Source organism: Mus pahari, chromosome 12 (genome assembly GCF_900095145.1).
Source record: "Mus pahari chromosome 12, PAHARI_EIJ_v1.1, whole genome shotgun sequence".
Classification (NCBI taxonomy): domain Eukaryota; kingdom Metazoa; phylum Chordata; class Mammalia; order Rodentia; family Muridae; genus Mus; species Mus pahari.
In genome coordinates this window covers 23,606,660-23,625,383 of record NC_034601.1, presented here as the reverse complement: position 1 = coordinate 23,625,383, position 18,724 = coordinate 23,606,660, and the positions used below count along the sequence as shown (strand labels likewise).

The following is an 18,724-nucleotide window of genomic DNA, read 5'->3' as shown; positions in this document are numbered from 1 at the left end:
GGTATTGCTGGGTCTTCCAGTAGTGCTATATCAAGCTTTCTGAGGAATGGCCAAAATGATTTCCAGAGTGGTTGCAATCCTACCAGCAATGGAGGAGTGTTCCTCTTTCTCCATACCTTCGCCAGCATCTGCTGTCACCTGGGTTTTTGATCTTAGCCATTCTGACTGGTGTGAGGTGGAATCACAAGGTTGTTTTGATTTGCATTTCCCTGATGATTAAGGATGCTGAATTTTTTTTTAAGGTGCTTCTCAGTCATTTGGTACTCCTCAGTTGAGAATTCTTTGTTTAGCTCTGTACCCCATTTTTTAATAGGGTTGTTTGGTTTTGTGGAGTCTAACTTCTGAGGCTCTTTAAAAGAATAGCCAGTGTTCACCAATGGGTGGTGTAAATAAAATAAGACCTGCAGGGTGAGATGCTTGTGCAGTACCTTGAAAAATAAACTCGAAGGCTCCTGGACACCAAAGGCTCAAGCACCGGATCTTTGTGGGTGTTTGTGGAAAAGTTTGGGTTCATCACTACAGAAAGGAGTTTTCTTTTTTTTAAGGAAAGCGCTATTAAAGAAGAACAGATTTCCAAGAATACTTTTATTCTTGGGTAAAAGGAAGGAGAGGCAGGAAAGGCAAGGAGTGGGCAAAATGTGAGGCATCCCCAAGTTGAAGAAAGCTGGGCTTTAAATAGGAGGGGCTGTGTCCTCAGGTTCTGGGGTAGCTGGAGAAAGAGGTGGGACTGGAGACAGGCGCTTCAGAGCAAAATAATCCACTGACTATTCTTATATAGTCTTCTGAATTTCCTTAAAACTTCTGGATAAAGAGTGATGGAGTTCTCCAACTTGCTCTTTAGGAAGCAATCTTTCCTTCCATTAACTCTGCACTTCATGAGCACCTTCTCAAAATGTTGATAGCATTTCTACTTTTTTTAATTTCTTGGGAGTGTGTGTCCTGGTATTTACTGTGCTCTCTTAAGATCCATTACTACAAGGCTTTCCCTGTAGTCACTACATTTTTTCCGTAACTTTGGTTTTTGTATTTTCCCTAAAAATTTCTCCCCTCATTTCTCTACTTACTTGAGTATGACTTCTACTAGCTTCTCTGTCTTGAGAAACTTGTAGTGAGTCACACACAATACTAAGAAGCAATTTAGATTATGGCATGCTTAGCCTGAAAAGCCTTCCATAGCTTAATTTATTTATATTTTTCTTTTTAAATTTATTACTATTATTATTATTATTATTATTATTATCATTATTTGTGTGTAGATGGTCATTAGTAAGGGACACACATTTGCCATAGTTCAACTGTGGAGGTCAGGACAACTTGGTAGAATCAGGTCTGTTTGTGACATTTTCCTTAGATGTGGAATAAACTCAATTGTGCAGCTTGCACTGTAAGTGCACTGTCCACTGGGCCATCTTGCAGAACACTGTTTTGTTGTTGCTGTTGTTTAGGGGCTTGTTATGGTTTGTATATGCTTGGCCCAGGGAGTGTCACTATTAGAAGGTGTGACCCTGTTAGAGTAGGTGTGGTCTTGTGATAGTTGTGTCACTGTGAGTGTGTGGCCTTAAGGCCCTTATCCTAGCTGTCTGGAAGCCAGTATTCTGCTAGCAGCCTTCAGATGAAGATGTAGAACTCTCAGTTTTTCCTGCACCATGCCTGCCTGCATGTTGCTATGTTCCTGTCTTGGTGATAATGGATCGAACCTCTGAACTTGTAAGCCAGCCTCAATTGAATGTTATTTACAAGACTTGCCTTGGTCACAATCTGTTCACAGCAGTAGAACCCTAACTAAGAAAGGGCTCTTGGTATGTACGGCCTGATACTCACTATACAGTCCAAACTTGGCCTCAAACTTGCAAGTAATTCTCCCATCTTAGCCTCCCAAATTTGGAATTACAAGCACATACTGTCATGCCAAATTTAAACCTTAAAAAAAAAAATCTTCTTAAAGACAAAAAAGTATGAACCATTGGACACAACATAGTCTGAACGCTCAAAGACTATCTTTGAACAAATAACTTTGACTCCACTAATCCATTTGTCCTTTAACATTTATCTGGTTTGAAATGGGTTTGCAGCTTTCTGCTTTCTGACACCTAGTACCGCGTTAACCTAGAAGACACTTGCTAGTAATAGACAGGAAGCCAGCTTCATCCTAGTCCTGCTGGGGCACGTCACCTGAAGTATAACGTCACTAAAAAGTTGAACCTTCTGAGCAAGAAAGCATTTGTCAAACAAGCTATTCAGCAACACAAACAATCTTCAAAGCGCCTTGAAAGGAAAGCAACTGTGAAAAGCTAGCCAGTGGTTCTCCAGCCTGGCTGTACATTAGAAACAGCTGGGGAACCAAAACCCATCCAAGCCAACCTTATGTCAGGCTAATTAGCTGCTTTCATCATGCCTCCTTTTGGTCCTGTGTGTTCCTAAGCTAGAGGCCCTTAGGAGCGCCAGCAGTAGGATGTGGGAGCTGAGAGTCTCCACACTCTCCTTGTCACCCAGTCCTTCCAAGGTGGAAAAATCTGGGAGTGAGACTGGGTGATCTAGGTTGAGTCCGTCTTCTTCCGCTTGAGTTCAGTGCCCACGGATGCTTGGGAGCCACTCTTTTCCAGCACTCTGATCTGATTCCCAGGGTTTCTGGGTCTCAGATGAAAGTCTGGGCACTAGAGAGGATATTTCTGTCTGACATATCAATACAGTCAAGTGACATTGGAAGTTTGGGAGGCTCCTGCTAAATATCAGTTCTAGTGAAACCAGTCTCTGGAGTGACAGTTAGTCTCTTGTGCCCTATGCCATCCTGGGAACACAATCTTCTCTCTCCTCCAGAGCTTCCAGACCTATCCCAGGCCCTGCAGTGGAATGAATGGCTTTAGTAAGGGGTAGAAGAGAACATTGAAGATGACTTGGTCTTACTCAAAGAAACAGATGCTATCCCTATGACATAATATTTTTCCTTAAGATTTACAGCTTTAAAAATATTTTTTTTTCAAAATAATCTTTTACAAATGCAAGGGATTGCGAAGCTTGGTTAAGCAAATGCTATTTACCCTTTGTGCTTCTGAAAATGTGATATGGAGAGTCTGCACGGCAACACATGAGACGTGTCACTCTGCCTGGGGGATGCTCTCGAAGCAGATTGTGTTACCAGAGCCCATAGAGCAGAAAAAGGAAGGCCTGTTGTGGTTATGGCTTGATATTCTGTGCCAGCAACAGGGTGAGCTTGCTCCAGGCCTGAGTGTGACACGCGTTTCAGAAAACCCAGAGTTTTGAGGTTAGAAGAGGTAAACACACATCTTCCATAATTGAGGGAAGGAAGCTCTATGGGCTTGTCCACAGTCACACCACTGGGCAGGGCTGCTCTGGGACCATGACGTCCTCCTTTTCACCACCTGTCTAAAGTGGGTCACAGACTTCCTGGACATTGGAAGTCCAGGGCCTCTCTGAGTCCAAGGATTATCACAGGAGCAGGGCGGAGGCAGGCAAGCAGCCAGAGCTCTTTCTTGGGTTTGCTGAGTCCTCCTGTCTCTGCCGAGAGGGCTCCTATTTCAGAACCGGAATTCTTAATCTATTTCCTTTAACAATAATTAAAAATTCCACCTCATTTAGCATTCAAGGAAATCAAATTAGGTGGGTTTATTTATTTATTTTTCAAATGTGAGTATAAAAGAGAAAGAGATCTGAGATGATGATTCAGAACGTTCTTCTGCCATATATCCACACGTGCTGCACCTTTTGATTTGTGGTTTAAACAGACAAGGGATGAATTCATGCTTTTCTGTTGGTAGACCATTGGGGCAACTGGACAGTCATTCTGTTGGGGAAACTGTCACTGGCAGTGAGAAAGTGAACTGTTTCCTGATTCTGTCTTCAGTGCCCTTGGAGCTTTTCCATGGCTGAGGGTCTTCCCTTGGGAAGGTGCTCACAGTCATGAAACAGAAGGAAGGGAACTCCTGCCTCCCTCCCCAGGTGATGGAAGGAGATGCCTCCATCTTGATCATGGTGGTGTTAAGTAGTGTATAGTTCTAGCCTAGTGGTTCTCAACCTTCTGAATGGTGTGACCCTTTAATACAGTTCTTCATGTGATGACACTACATTATTTTTATTGATACTTCATAACAGTAATTTTGCTACTGTTATGAATTGTAATGTAAGGGTCTGTGTTTTCCAGTGGTCTTCCTGTGAAAGGGGGCAGTCGACCCCCAGGTTGAGAACCACTGTTTGAGAGGAAGCCTTGAGTCTGGTTCTCTGATCATATTTTGGTTAACTAAATCTTGATTAGTAGTTGATTACTTGCTACTGAACACAAACCCCAATTCTCTGCTGCTATGGGCTCATGCTGTGATCAAGGGGAACAACCAAGGGTTCAAAAGACAGAGGGAACAAAATGCCACAGTAAGACCACACCACTGAGGGCTTCTCTTCTGGGCTATCAAACCCAAACTCACATATGCACACCACAGTCTCCAGCTTGGTTGTTTTGCCTTAGCCCATGAGAGTCTCATGTATGGTCTGTGTCAATTACTCTTCTGTCGATGCGATAAAACATCATGACTGACGAGTGCCTCAAGGAAGAGAGTTTATTTTAACTTTGGGTTCCAGAGGGATAGCATCAATAATGGTAGGGAAAGCTTGGCAGCAGGCAGCAGAAACAACAAGTGTGGCTGCTCACTTTTTCCACCCACACACAGGAAGCAAAGAAAAGTAAAAGACCTGATTCCACCGACACACTTCCTCTAGGAAAGCTCTACCTCCTAAAGGCCTCATAACCTCCCCCAGACATTACCACCACCAACCGGGGCCCAAGTATTTAAACACAGGAGCCTGCTGTCCCCTAGTGGAGATGGTTCCTCTCTCAAAGCACAGCATTGCATCGGGTCTTTTCAATATACAGCTACCGTCTTTCCTCCTCCGATCAAAGGTCCATGCAGCCCTAGCTTTCTGGGTTCCATACTTCCCCTGACCCCTCTGTGGTCTTGGGAACCACATTCTGTGTAAATTTGCAAAAGCAAGATCTGTTGACTAAACTTAAAGTCGCTGTCTTGTTCCCTGCATCGCCATCTCTCTCAAAAGGTGATAAAGTAGTCAGCGGCAGTTTAGTTTCTAGCTAAGAGAGAATCCATTTAGGAGTAGGAATTCTAACAAACCATTTATGTTGACAGCAACTTCCTGTAATCAGTGCCAGCCCTCCCCAATTGAAATGGACAGAAATAGTCCAGTTGCCCATGTGCTTTCTTGGTGGGGGGCATGACACAAAGCCCGGGCTAAGGGACTGTATTGTGGTGTGTCACAGCCATGTGAAGGAGGAAAGTATAGACGTTACTCTCTTAGAAAATTCTTCTGAGTTTTAGCCTCCATGTGATAAAATTCAATTTTCTTTTAAAATCAAATTTGTCACTCACCATAAATATTTTCCTTGCATAAATAATAATGGTCGGTAAAGATTGAATTTAGCATCACTTAACTTTTAACAAAAAGAAAGAAGCTAATCAAATTAAAGGAACACTGAATCATCTAGCTTTTCTATAAAGAAAACCACCTTAGGACATCGCTCTTGCACGAAGGAAGAGTGAGGGCAGGTAAAAATGAAACCAGGGGGTTATAACAATCCCTGAACTTTGTGATGCTTGTGGGGTCTTTCTAAAGGCACTCTATGGTTCCTACATTGCCTTGAAAGCAATTCATCTATACAATGGACCAGTGACCTTTGTAGGAATTCAGTGCAGAATATTGGGGTCTGGACTGAGTGAGGTGGGTTGATGCCCATCAGCGTCTCTGATGACACATCCTTGGTGACGTGAATGGCATTCTGCCTGGGAACACTATGGGTCATCACAGCTATGGCTGAAATGCAGTGGGCCATCTCAGCAAGGACCTTGATCTTTCAAATCAACTGCTTCATTTCATTCAGGGAGATGGCATTCACCTTAGTTTTTTATACTATGTAGTCACTTATTTTGAGTTTGATGACTTAAAGCATCATGTGATGCTCCTGATCACGTGGTATCTGTGGGTACAGCTTAGCCAGGTACTCTGCTCGGGGGTCTCCCCAGACTGGGGCACAGTGCCTGACATGTTTTAGTTCCCAAGATTCCTTTTGAAGTTCATTCAGGCTGCTGGCAGCAATTCTGTCCTCATGGTTGTCAAGCCAGGAGGTGGTATTTTTTTTTTTTTCTTCTTCTTCTAGCTGTTAGCTGTGACCACTCTGGGCTCCTACAGCCTGCTCTGAGGCACTGCCATGTGGCTGTCTCCATAGGTAGTTCACAGCATGGAAGCTTGATCATCTCCAGATCAGCAGGAAAATCTCTTCCAGGCTGCTAAGAAGGAGTCTCACATAGCATAACCCAATGCAGGCTGCCATCTCATCCAATTCAGATTTCCCACTCCCACTCAAAAAGCAGCAGGTTGCATAGGCCACGCATGCCAAGGAATAGAGAGACACCGGGGATTTCTTAGAGTACTGACCTGCCGGGAGAGGGAGGGGCAGTGCAATTGGCGCAGCAACCATATGCACACTATTTTTAATTGTTATTTATATCTTAAAGTTGGGTATCTGGGTGCTTGGGGTTGCCCCAGGTTTTTCAAGATCAAGAAAGCACATTTTATAAAATGTCAGTCAAACCTTGTGGTGTAGGCTTGCCCATCCCAATTGCTCAGCTGACTGGGGTGAGAGGATCAGAAATTCTAATTGAAGTGGGGTCAAGTTCAGCCTGGACAATTTATTGAGAGCATGTTCTGAAATAAAATTACACACACACACACACACACACACACACACACACACANAGAGAGAGAGAGAGAGAGAGAGAGAGAGAGAGAGAGAGAGAGAATATAACTAGTGGAAAAATGCTTGCCTAACTTGTCCAAGGACTCCAGTTTGATCTCCAGTAATGTAAAGAAGACAACAGCTGGAGATATACCATCTAGACTTAAATAAGATGTCAGTCTGACTTTAGAGATGTTTGAAGCATACCATGTGGCCTTGGGATGGCCCACACAGAAAGACACTGGATGGGCATGTGATATGTCTTACCTATCCTAGAGGTCAGTGCCTTGTAAATATAATGTGTGCACACTAAGTGTTTAGGTGTAGCTTATTTAGAACAGTTTAAAATTTACCCTCAAACTCTCCAAAGTGAGTTGTCTAAATCTGACTTTACAATTGAATTCTGCAAATATTTATAGAGCTGTCCACTTGCAATTCACTGAAGGAAATACAATTAATCAAGTAACGTTTGAAACAATAGTTTATTTTTTTTTAAGTAAGAATCCTCATGGTAGATTAAACAAAACCCTGATGGTGTAGAGACCAGCCTGCCTGTGCCTCCCTTCTCTTTCCAACGTAAGACCTTTTGTCCTTCTGCAACACTTCTTTCAGAAGGCCACGTGACGATTCGTGAAGTGGTCTTGGCACATCATGTTATTAACAGTAATTACTATAAGTCATAGATTATTGATTTACACAGGGCTATAAAAAATGCTTTAGGGGTGTGAAGGAAAAGCAAGGATTGCCCTTGTCATGGGACCTCCCAGAAGCTTTTAAATATAATGTGTGTACACCGAGTTGATCTTTCAAGCATCCAAATGTGGATTTATAAGGACTGAAAAGTTTCCCAGGCAGATCTTTGGCTCTGGTGTGTGCCCTGTGATAGGAATCTTGACTCTCTCCTAGGCACTTCAGCTTTTCATGTTTTAATTAGAATTGACATTTTAAAGGACCGTGAATAAGATTGATGAAGGAACTCCAGGGTGCTCACCAAAATGTTAAAACTTTGTTGGTCAGGGGGTTTCTCTCAATGCTCTCATTGCTGGGGATACAGTGCTTTGCCATTTGTCCATGTGGCATCTCACACGAGAGCCCCACCTCCCCTCCCTCCCGTTGTCACTCCTTCATCTCGGGATTTTCCTTCTTTCAAATTAGCATATACTAGAGCAGTTAGTTTCTGGTTAGCATTGTAAACCCCCTTCATTATTTTAGGCCTTCATCACAGTAAATATACACAAAAAAAAAACATAAGGAAGAATTATTAAAATATAGCTTAGAGATATTTCAGAATTAGTTACCCTACATAGTTGATATTTGCATTCTTTTGGGTCACCTACCAGGCAGAACTCAGTTTGCTTAGCCAGGCCTGGCATTGCCTTTTGTCAACATCGCTAACCACCTGAATGAGTTCTTAGAGTCCCTTATATTGAGGGTCTCTCTATGTAGATCAGGTTGGCCTCCAACTAGTGGTTCTCCTGCCTCATACTCCTGAGTACTGAGATCACAGGTGTCCACTGTGAGCTCAGCTTTCTAAGTTTCTATAAAGTTGGCACGACACATACTAGATAGTCTTATGTTTTCCGTTTTCTCTTCATCCTGTATTCTGTTGACCAACATTATTTTGCCTTACATCATGATTCAAAGATGTTTCCTAGTTTTCTTTTGTAAGTAGGTTTGTAGATACCCACGTTGTCTTCTCACAACTTCTCTTGAAGGTTAAATTCTTTTCTCCACTGGGTGAACCCATCTCACCTCTCACCTACCAGGCCCACCTCAGTTAGCTTAGCCAGGCCTGGCTTTGCCTTTTGTGAACCTGACTCAAGACCTGAGTGAACTCTTAGAATCTCTTACTCTGTCAGGTCCAGCTTGACTGTTCTTTTGCCTCCAATAGAACCAAGGTTCCAACAGCATAAGGCTGTGCTTGGTTCATTCTGTGCTATTAGACTCTTATTTGTTAGATCCTGTTACTCCCGTTAAAGTCTCAGCCAGAGAGCAGCACATTTGTTCTGTAGCTGTCAGCACATGGGGCAGTGCCTAGAACATAACTTGTGGTAGGGAACATTGAAAGCTAGCTGCTGAAATAATAAAGTCCCTTGGGACCTGGGAATGAAGAGGAAACCTATATAGGCACAGCCAGTGTGTTATAATGCACAGGTAGCCATTGATGGCTCAGACAGTGGCAATGGGATCAGGAAAGAGACAACAGACACTGAAGGGACAACCTTAAACAACCTGAATGTGCAAGGATGTGTATACATAGCCAAAAGATGAAGGGTAACTTAGAGTCATTGGCGAGCCTCACATGGCAATCTCATGTGTGACCCAAGTTAAATGTCATTTCAACCTTGAATTACCTGAATCTCTCTATTGTATCAATTGCCTTTTCAGCCTCTCTGGACCACTTGGATATACAACAAATAATACATGTTGGTTTTTCCAACCAGTTCCGATTTCCTTCTGAGTGGAAACCATACTTTCACTATCCGCCCTCCAAAATTTAGCAGGATGCCTATGAAAACGGGGGGGGGGGGGACATTTCAAACTGATAGTGAGGTAAAACAAGTATCTAAGTTCACTGGAGGAGATGGGCAATAGCTTGTCTCAGGCTCACCTTTCCATGAATAAGACATTGAACCCTGGCCTGCAGCAGTACTCAGAGGCTGATCATTTTAAATCATGGAGCTCCTTAACACCACCTTCCATCAGTCTTGTAAAAGAGCCAAGAGAACGGGCTGTAATTAAATGGGAGAAAAGAGAGCTGTCCTGTGCGGTGTATGATCCCAGGCAGAGCATTGTACTGAAAAGAGATTATTTTCAGCCACACTCACTACTCTTCCTTTTCTTACATGTGAATTTTAAGTTTTGTTTCTTCCTTTCTTTCCTCCTCTTCTCTTCCAGCCCACATTTGATTACAATGTCTGTTTCTAGAACGCAGCTTGTAGAATGTGCTTGGGAGAGTCACTGCCTTCTAGGAACTCCTAGCCTAGTGGATGAAAGAGGAAATGACTAAAATGCAAATAAAATTCATATAAAGTAAGAAGCTCTCTTTCCCATGAAAAATCCAAATCATACCTTAGTCATCCAGAAGAAAAATAAAAATCTGGTTAGCCACAAGAAACCTGCACCTGGGAGAGATCACGGGGGCCCTGTCTGACTACTTTGGACAACATTAACAAGTTTTTGGGTTTGGGTGCAAAAGGAAAACTTAGGGGTAAGATATTCCCTGTGTCTAGTTTGACTCTGTACCTTGATTTAAGCCAACATGAGAGAAACAGTTATTTTTCAGATGTCAGTAAGCTTGAGAAGAACCCCTGCTTCCAGATCTCACCTTCTGCAGGCAACTGCAGTAGGTAGGTCTGTCTCTGTGCATGATGAGAAGACAGAGGAGGATTCTGAACCCTAACTGCTGAGTTTCAGGCACTTCTGGGCTCTGTCAGGTCTCAAAGATGCACCTCAAGAGACTCTCAGCATATTCTCTTTAATGTTTCTCCTTCTATCTCTTTACTTGCAGCCATACCATACACTCCAAATGAAACAACGTATACGACTATTCATATTTATTTCCCAAATATGTAAAACATCCTCTTGTATAAATTGTGTTATTTTTGTCTGTCCAGATAGAAATTGAAAGTCCCAAACCAATTTAAAATTTTATATTTACTGATAATTTAGACTATGTTAAGCCCCACTACATACATCATACAAAAGCAGTATGGTTCCTTTTATCTCCTCTTTTTGCCCAATGGGAATGTTATTGAAAAGTTCCAAGTTATCAATATCATAAAAGAAACAGATTCAGCTTAGCATATGCTATGCGATCCAGAATGTGGATGTCATAATTGCATGTATTCTCTCACTTATTCTTAAAATTATTATGTCAGTAGTTTTATTCTCACTTTGATGGCGATCAAGGGACAATAAATTAGCAGTTAATCTAGAGTTCTACCATCACTTAGTCTAAGAATCACTATTTAAGCTCAGGATTCTGACTAGAATTACTCTTCTGCTCTTGAGACATTTGGTTCTTTTCAATCTTGCTGTCTTGCATAAGTGCCTGTCTTCCAAACACGTCTCAGGATAAAAGAAAATGTGAGGACTGTTTTTTCTTTCTCTTGTTCTTACTATAGCTACTGTGGTGTTGCCACTTTTTCTGTGCTATGCTTTTTTGTCTCTTAGAATTCTCACGTCACTTAGGGAGTTAACAAAGCCTATTACTATGCATACAAGATTGTCATACAATAAGATGGGGTACTCGCTGAGCAAAAGAAAACTTCACAGATTTCCAGATTTTGTGTTTAGCATATTCTCAAAATTATCCCAGTGTTATTATGTTGGGTCTTCCTTGCCTCCCTTACTTACTCCATTGTCTTCTTTGTTTACTTTTAGGTAAGTAGGGAAAGGTGTAACATAGTTGTTTCTTAGGAGAAATTGTATGCACAATGTGGAAACTGATGTGGGCTGTGAATGAGAGTCCTATTCCAGAGACCTCAGTAATCTCATTGCAGTCACAAACTCTCAGCACTACAGTTAGGACCATGGGCTCAGAACAGGGCAAAAAGATTCAGGTCTTTCAGTAAGTTCATATGAAAGCAAGAGAAGCACAGGCCTGATTCCACCTACTCACACACCCATTGGTTGTCTTGTTCCAGAAACTTCCTTTTGTTAGTCACGAACTTGGCCCATGAAATTTAATAATGTGCAAGATACAGGCCGTGTAATGAAGGACTTCATAACTCTGGTGTTTGGAACATGTGTGCTTCCTTCTTCTTTTCTGTTGAGAAGCCCTTTCTTAGCCCTATTTCCGGAAGGTTCTATCCCACTTATCCCTGAGTGGACAGTTCTCAAGTTCCTTTCTGATGAAAACCTGCCAAGGTCCTTTAAACTCAGAAGAGTAAACTTCTAAATGTCCCTGCATGAGCCTACCTCCTGTTAGCATGTGTCTCATTCAGCAGTCACTAAAGCAACCACACCCACCCACATGATGGTGGCTTCTTTGAGAAGAAAAGCCCTATTTTGTATCTTTACACCTACTACCTGCTGAACAGTTTGGCATATGTTAAGAGTCCAAGTGATGTACTCACACCTTCAAGACTTGCATCCACTTCTTGATGGATAGAAAATTAAAGGAAAATAAATATCCTGGCATACACATGTAAATATTTTACATAAATTGGTATTTGTAACTTGCATGTATATGTTTTCATGGATGACCATTTGCTACTGAATAACCTATAGGTGTGCTTTTCTCTGAGGAAGACCTCTTATCTTGCACTCAGCATTCTGTAGTTGCCTGAGGTTCTTCGTCCAAGTTTACAGTTTCTTGAGGTCTCTGTTTCCACGTTAGCATGTAAATTAATGTCATCCTGGTTCAGCTCAAGTTTAAGCAGCCATGTTGATGATATTTCACGGGTGTTCCACCTGAAGGTTTTAGAAGACACAGTCTCACAGCAGACCCCCTGATCCTCTGGCTCTTGCAAGCTTTCTGCCCTCTTCAGTAGTGATTTTTGAGCCTTGCGTGCAGGAATTGCTGCATAGATGCATCAGCTGGGACTGAGCTCCGCAACTCTGCATCTTGATTGGTATGGCTTTCTGTAATGGTCCATGCTTGTTGCAAAGATAATTTTCCTTGATGAGGAGTGAGGACTTCTCTTACGTCTGGGTATAAGGAAAAATACCCATATGAATTATGATGTCTTAGTAAAGAGGTGGTTGTTGATCTTTCTCTAAGATTCATGAGTTCACTGGCCCTGGGGAGTTGGCTGGGTTTCCCTCTTATGGAACAGGCCTTAAGACCAATTAGAGACCTGTTGGTAGCTGGGTGCCACTATTGCACCTCCAGAGTCATTGTGCCGTGTTGTTCTTGTTTTACACACAATTTTTAAATGTCAAGGAAAGGAGACTGGTCAAGGGCCAGAAGAAATGTGGTCTGTTATCGATTGTCGTTGTATAGGCATAATTGTCCACAAATAATTTAGCAGACTATAAATATATGAAGTGAGATGTGTAGAGAAAAATATAAGCATTTACTGACTTATTTCCCCAACACTTAGTTATATATGTATATGTGTGTGTGTGTGTGTGTGTTTGTGTGCTAAGCAAATTCATTTCTTTACTATATCTTCCCCTAGTTAGTTGCTTTAAAAAATAACGTGAAGCTTAATGAATATTTCCATAAGGAGTTGCTAGTTTTGTTTACTTGACTGCTTGAAGCTAAAGTCCAAAGGGCAAACTCATTAAGAGAAGTTTTAATGCAACTATCAGGTGCTTTAGCATAGAAGACATACATTAAAGATGGCTCCTGCCTTGGAGTACAAGGTGACAAAAATCTGGAGTCAAGGCTGCTGTCTTGTAAGACCCGATGTTTTGCAAATAGCACTGCCTGGTGCTCAGTGGAGCATCTCATGAGCAGTGTGAAGAATTCTGCAATTTTATGGCATTTCTACAGTTACAAAGAGAATCCAGACCCTTTTCTCTACTAATATTCCAGTAAAATACTTATTTTTTTTTAAAGGCTGCAAGCCAATCAGAGATTTTATTTTATTTATTTATGAAAGCATATATAGCCATTTACAACGATTTCATAATTATTTTGGTCATATAAAGTTAAAATGATCAGAGGGAGGAAAAGGTTCATAGGAAAGAAAGCAAATCATACCGGGATGCTTGTACTACTCTGTGCAAAGTATGTGGCTTCCTATTATTCTGCTGTCACGTTTTTGTGCTTGCAAGTTGGACATTTAAAAGGCCTGGGAATGTCTTACATGTGGTCGCGAGCACTGAAAGAAAAGTCCCCTTTCTTTTTTAACTGTGACATGTCATACATATTAAGTTTTGCAAGTCTTTAGAAGAAAAACCCAGTGACGTGGTGGCCATTAAGTAATAAATTAACCTTGTATGGAAGAGATGGCTGGCCTCAGAATGAGAGAGTTGAGCTGAATTTCTGCTTACCATCAGAAACTGCTTGACTGAAAACTATGTTGTGTCTTTCTCCGTCATCAGTTTCATCATCTTTGAAGGCATTGGCTCAGATGGTTCTTAGGGTTCCTTCCATTCCAGTTCTTTTGTTGGTGATTATGTATGAATCACTGTCATGAAAAGTCGACTGCATTTATTTTCTGAATGATTTTAAGGAGTAGGAAGTTCAGCATTTACCCAGGCGTTCCCGGTAAGCAAACAGCAGCTATGTATCGAAATGTCAACCCTCAGAGCTCAATGGCTTACTCCTGAGCTAAGTTGCTCTTCTAGGTTCATACTTATTCAGTAGCTCCCTAGGATTGAGCACTCTGACTGGAAAAATCACAGATTGGCATCCTAAGGATACTAACAGAAAAAATTAAAAATTAAAAAAAAAAACCTCTTATTTTACTGACTGGGAGAATTGATTAGCAAAGCTGTACACACTTAATTACAGTGATCATGTCACGGGGGCCTCTCTGACAAAGGAGACACTTAGTGTGACACACATTGAGGCCTGTCTTGTCCCCAATTTTAAGTGAAATTTTGTAGCATTACAGGACTCAGTTAAGATTTGAAGCTCATGGGAATACTAGCATTGAGATTCACCTAACACGATAAGAGTCTACAATAGGAAACATGTGTTATCCTCCCAGTCTCTTTGTTAAGGTTCTTTACATCAGGTTTTCCTAACTAACATCTTTTCATTTTCATATAGGAAAAGAAAAAAAACCCCATGAACTATACCCACTGTCATGGTGGTCCCTGGCAGCACCAGGAGATTTGGGAGGTAGAGAGATGGACTAGAAAGAGCACAGAAAACCCAGAATTCTGTGCTCTCACCATGGTCCTTCCCTTTTATTAGCTGTGTCACCTATGCCTAGTCACTTCCCCCACCACTTTCTTCAGCCATTAATAATAATGCCCAACTCAAAAACCTGAAAAGAACAATCTAATTTACAATCTCAAAGGTACTTGGGGAGAAGAAAAATGATCCATTTCAGTTCGTTTTGCTTAAGGGAAGCAATGCTGGTGAGCAATCCACCTCTGAGGTCAGAGGATGCTAGATTAGAAGAATTTAGCAATCCTCGGGGTAGCCTCATTTTGGGCTTGAGAGAATGAATCCCACAGAGAGGAAAAACGTTATCTAAGCTTTTATTTAGGCAGCATCTGAATGACAATTCAGCTAAACCTTGGAATGAGTCCATTACAATCTACTTTCTGTTCACGTTCTTTGCTATAAAATGATCTTTCTTTGGATCTGAATTATTATGAAATTGAACATTAATGGCGAAGGTTACCTGATGTATATGTATGCATATCATTCATTTAAAAATCAATACTTAAAATCTCAGACAAAAAAAAATCTTTGATTTACCCTCCATAGTTATCGTGGAAACAACATCATTCTTTCTGTCTTGTTCTATCTCCAGAGAAAACAGAGTATCTTATTATTATTCATGCATTATCACCAGTGCCCCTGTCTATAGTAGGGACCCTTAGAGTACACATGCCATTTGTCATTTGGAATCCCAAACTGACCATTGCCATTGGCCCTAGGACAGTTTCATTGGAAGGACTTCAACTATAAAGGCAAGCAATTATTTGACATTGATTATTTTATAGACAGGTAAGCTGATATGGGGAAGGTCAAATGACCTTTTCATGTTTAGGTAACTTTGCTACCTATTAGGGGTAGAACACAGCTGCTCTCTAGTTTTAAGGATAACATGTCTATGTAACGTCAATCTAGAAATAGAATGATTCTTTCAAAACTCAACCTTCCAAAGATGAGAAATCCATTTCCTGTCTAATCTCACTTGGTTTCCTCATTGTGGTTTGTAACATTTAGTTAACAAACCATTTTTAAAGTTTTTTTCTCAGTTTATAGTTAGTTTTCTCAAATTGATTTTAAACTTTTCAGAGTTGTGATTCTCATCTATCTTTGTAAGTATGAGATCAAAGACACTACTGTAATAGCTGTAAGAGGAGTCAGCGTAGTGATAGACATTTCTAATCAAGAGCCCAGGAGGCTAAAGCAATAAGATCACATGTTGGTAGGTGGCCTGCACCAGGTGGAGAGGACTTTCTTCCAAAAGCATATTTACATGTTGTAAGTATGTATAAAAGATTTAAGAATTTTCTTTCCAACCTGCATTAGATTTCTAGATTTCTGTTATTGTTGTTAATATAGATGGTTTGTCTTGTAGAAAATAACATAACTTCATGACCAGAATTTAAACAAGTAATCTTTCTGGCTTCAGTTTTCTCATTATAACATGTGGATGGCACTGTGGGCCCCATAAGGAGAGTAGCTATAGGGGAGAGAACATGCCTGCTGCATGTGGCCTCCCCAGGATCTTGATTTCTACTTATCTCCAGGTCACCTTTTTTTCCCCTTCTAATACTTCCAACCCATTTTTGGAACACAGAGACTTTTTCCATTAAATAAGCATATTTTAGAAGGACAAACATCAATGAAAACAGTGGAGTTAAAAAAAAAAATGAGTTAAAAACCGAAAACCTCACAAAATTTGAGTTAAAAAAAAAAGGAAATATCACAAAATTTAGGATTCTTAAGTAAGATTGTATACTTGTGTTTGTTCCTAAAAGAAAGAAGATGCAATTCAGATCTTAAGGTTGGGGCTGGAGAGATGGCTCAGCAGTTAAGAATAACTGCTGCTTTCCCAGAGGACCAGAGTTCAGTTCTCGACACCCATATTGAGCAGCTTGTAACTTCTCATAATTCTAGATCCAGTGGCTAAACCCTGGAGTAGCATGCTTGAATACTAGGGCTGATTCTCAAACCCAGAAACTCATACTCATCCTCAACAACTATAACAAACGGCACAGTGGATTCCAGTTACATTGGCTACATGTAAAAGAGTAGCAATATTTATGTTTTTAAATATATTAGATTTTTCAGGTATGAAAATGAATAGCTTTTTGCAGGCAAATAGACGAGTTTATAAACAATGGATACATGAAATGCAGTGGCACCAAAATCTGCATGCAATTTTTATAGATGCAGAATGAATGACTTTCAGAATCATAGGAAGCAACGGATTACTGCATGTAACCAAAATAACCTTAGAAAAGAATAAAGTTAGGTATGTCATTCTGATATTAAAGTGTATGACAAAGCTGCAGTAGTTAAAACGGTATGACAATGGTGTAAAGACAAACATAAAATTCAACAGGACAGATCTAAATTGATTTGTGTATATAATGGTCAACTAACCTTCCACAAGGCTGCCATTAAAAGGAATGGATGGAAACTGTTAAGCTTGTCACTGATCACACAGAACTTTATTTGGTATTTTTCAGGGTATATGGGCGCAGAAATGGGCACTATTCTAAGCAATACTGACTGAGAATATAATTTTTTTCAGGAATGCTTATTGCTATCATATCATCTTCTTTAAATTTTGATTCTATAGACCTAAGTTACAGTTTTAAGTGGGGGGTAACTTTTAAAACTTTGCTCAGAAATGTGATTGCCTTCTTCACTAGTGATAATTCTAATGCCCCAAATTTCTCAGAAACACAGTGAGTCATTGAATCTTGATCTACACAGCCCTGGTCAGAGGAACCAGTTCTCTGGTACCAAGTTGGTGGCATAGCTTTCAGTGTTACACCGTCAATTTTTTGTTTGATTGTTTGTTTTGGTAGTTGCAAAACATTTCTTTTCCAATCAGGCGAATGTTAGAATCAGCTTAGTATTGAGCAAACCTCTGTGTCCACAGTGCATGCATATATTTCTATATTAACTAGTGAGTTGGTGTGACTGTAGGACTGAGATCTGAGCCCTCTGAGTCCTAACCCAGTGTCATAGACTGTACCAATAGTCCCTTTGAAAGACAAAACTTTCGCCTTCTTGTAGAAGAAAATGCCCAGCATGGGAAGAAGCCTGCCTTCATGTGGTATGTTTCCACATGGATCAAGTTAGGAAACATAAGACTTCCCTGAAATTATATAAAGACCCATGATGATAACACAGTAAGTCTGAGATCAAAAGTTTTGTCCCTGTAAACTGTAACTGCAGAGGAGCATTTCCTAGTGAGGATTAGCTCATCACTGAGCTACACTTTGGCTACTTACCCTGTGCTTCTGTGGCTCCCAGTGTGGTGTGGAGCCTAGCCCAACTATCACGACTGGCATGTTTCTTTATTACTGGCACACAAAACGGAATGAGCAGGAATGTTACTGTAAGACTTTCTAAAGGCTGGTGTATAGCAGAGGTAATTATAGCACAGAGTAATTTGCAAGCAACAACTAACTTGTCTCCCTCCATAGTTTCTGCCCAATTGTGCATTAAATAGGATTCTTCCTTGGATAGACAATTTTGAATATGGGAGAATCTACCAAAATCCAGTTATAAGGGGGCACGCCAATCCCCACTTCCTTGAGATTTTGGCATATCTTCATAAACACAGAGTCCTATTGATCTGAGTTCTGAAACTGACTTCTATTCATGTAGGCAACAACCATTTAATTCCCTAGAGTGGTGGAACTTTATCTAGCGTTTATTCAGATAACATTATTAGAAGACAGGAGATAAGGGAAATGTCTTCCTAGATCTAGACCATTTCCCACTTTTATCAGCTGTGCAGTTCTTGCTTATTATAACCACAGCTTAAATAATGCTATCAAAGAATACAGGTAACACTGCTACTAATAAAAGCATGACTAGGTGTTTCATTTAGGATAAAACTTAAACTACCCTTTTTCATCTTAAACATTATTTTAAAGTCACATTTAAGTCAATACACTTACAAGTACCTAAAATGCTCAAAATATTATACAAGGGGTCTATAGTGACAGACTTATTAATCAGATTCTTGCAAACTCTATATCTAATTTTATCTAGAGAGGATATTTAAGACTTTTCTGCACTGGATTCAATTTTTCCTGAAGCCAAACTTTTAACTCTTGTTCTTAGCAAATAAAAGATATTTCTGAGCCGGGCGTGATGGCACATGCCTTTAATCCCAGCACTTGGGAGGCAGAGGCAGG

The 18,724-nt window shown here is 40.6% G+C and overlaps 1 protein-coding gene and 1 long non-coding RNA gene across 4 annotated transcripts in view; both read left to right on the top strand.

Moving 5' to 3' along the window:
• Window positions 1–18,724, top strand: part of Fgf12 (fibroblast growth factor 12) — a 559,190-nt gene that overhangs the window by 269,182 nt on the left and 271,284 nt on the right. The gene's annotated exons all lie outside the window — the stretch shown is intronic.
• Window positions 10,785–16,912, top strand: LOC110329507. Its single transcript, XR_002380924.1, has 3 exons — window positions 10,785–10,810; window positions 10,949–10,951; window positions 15,144–16,912. It is a non-coding gene; the product is annotated as an uncharacterized LOC110329507 (long non-coding RNA).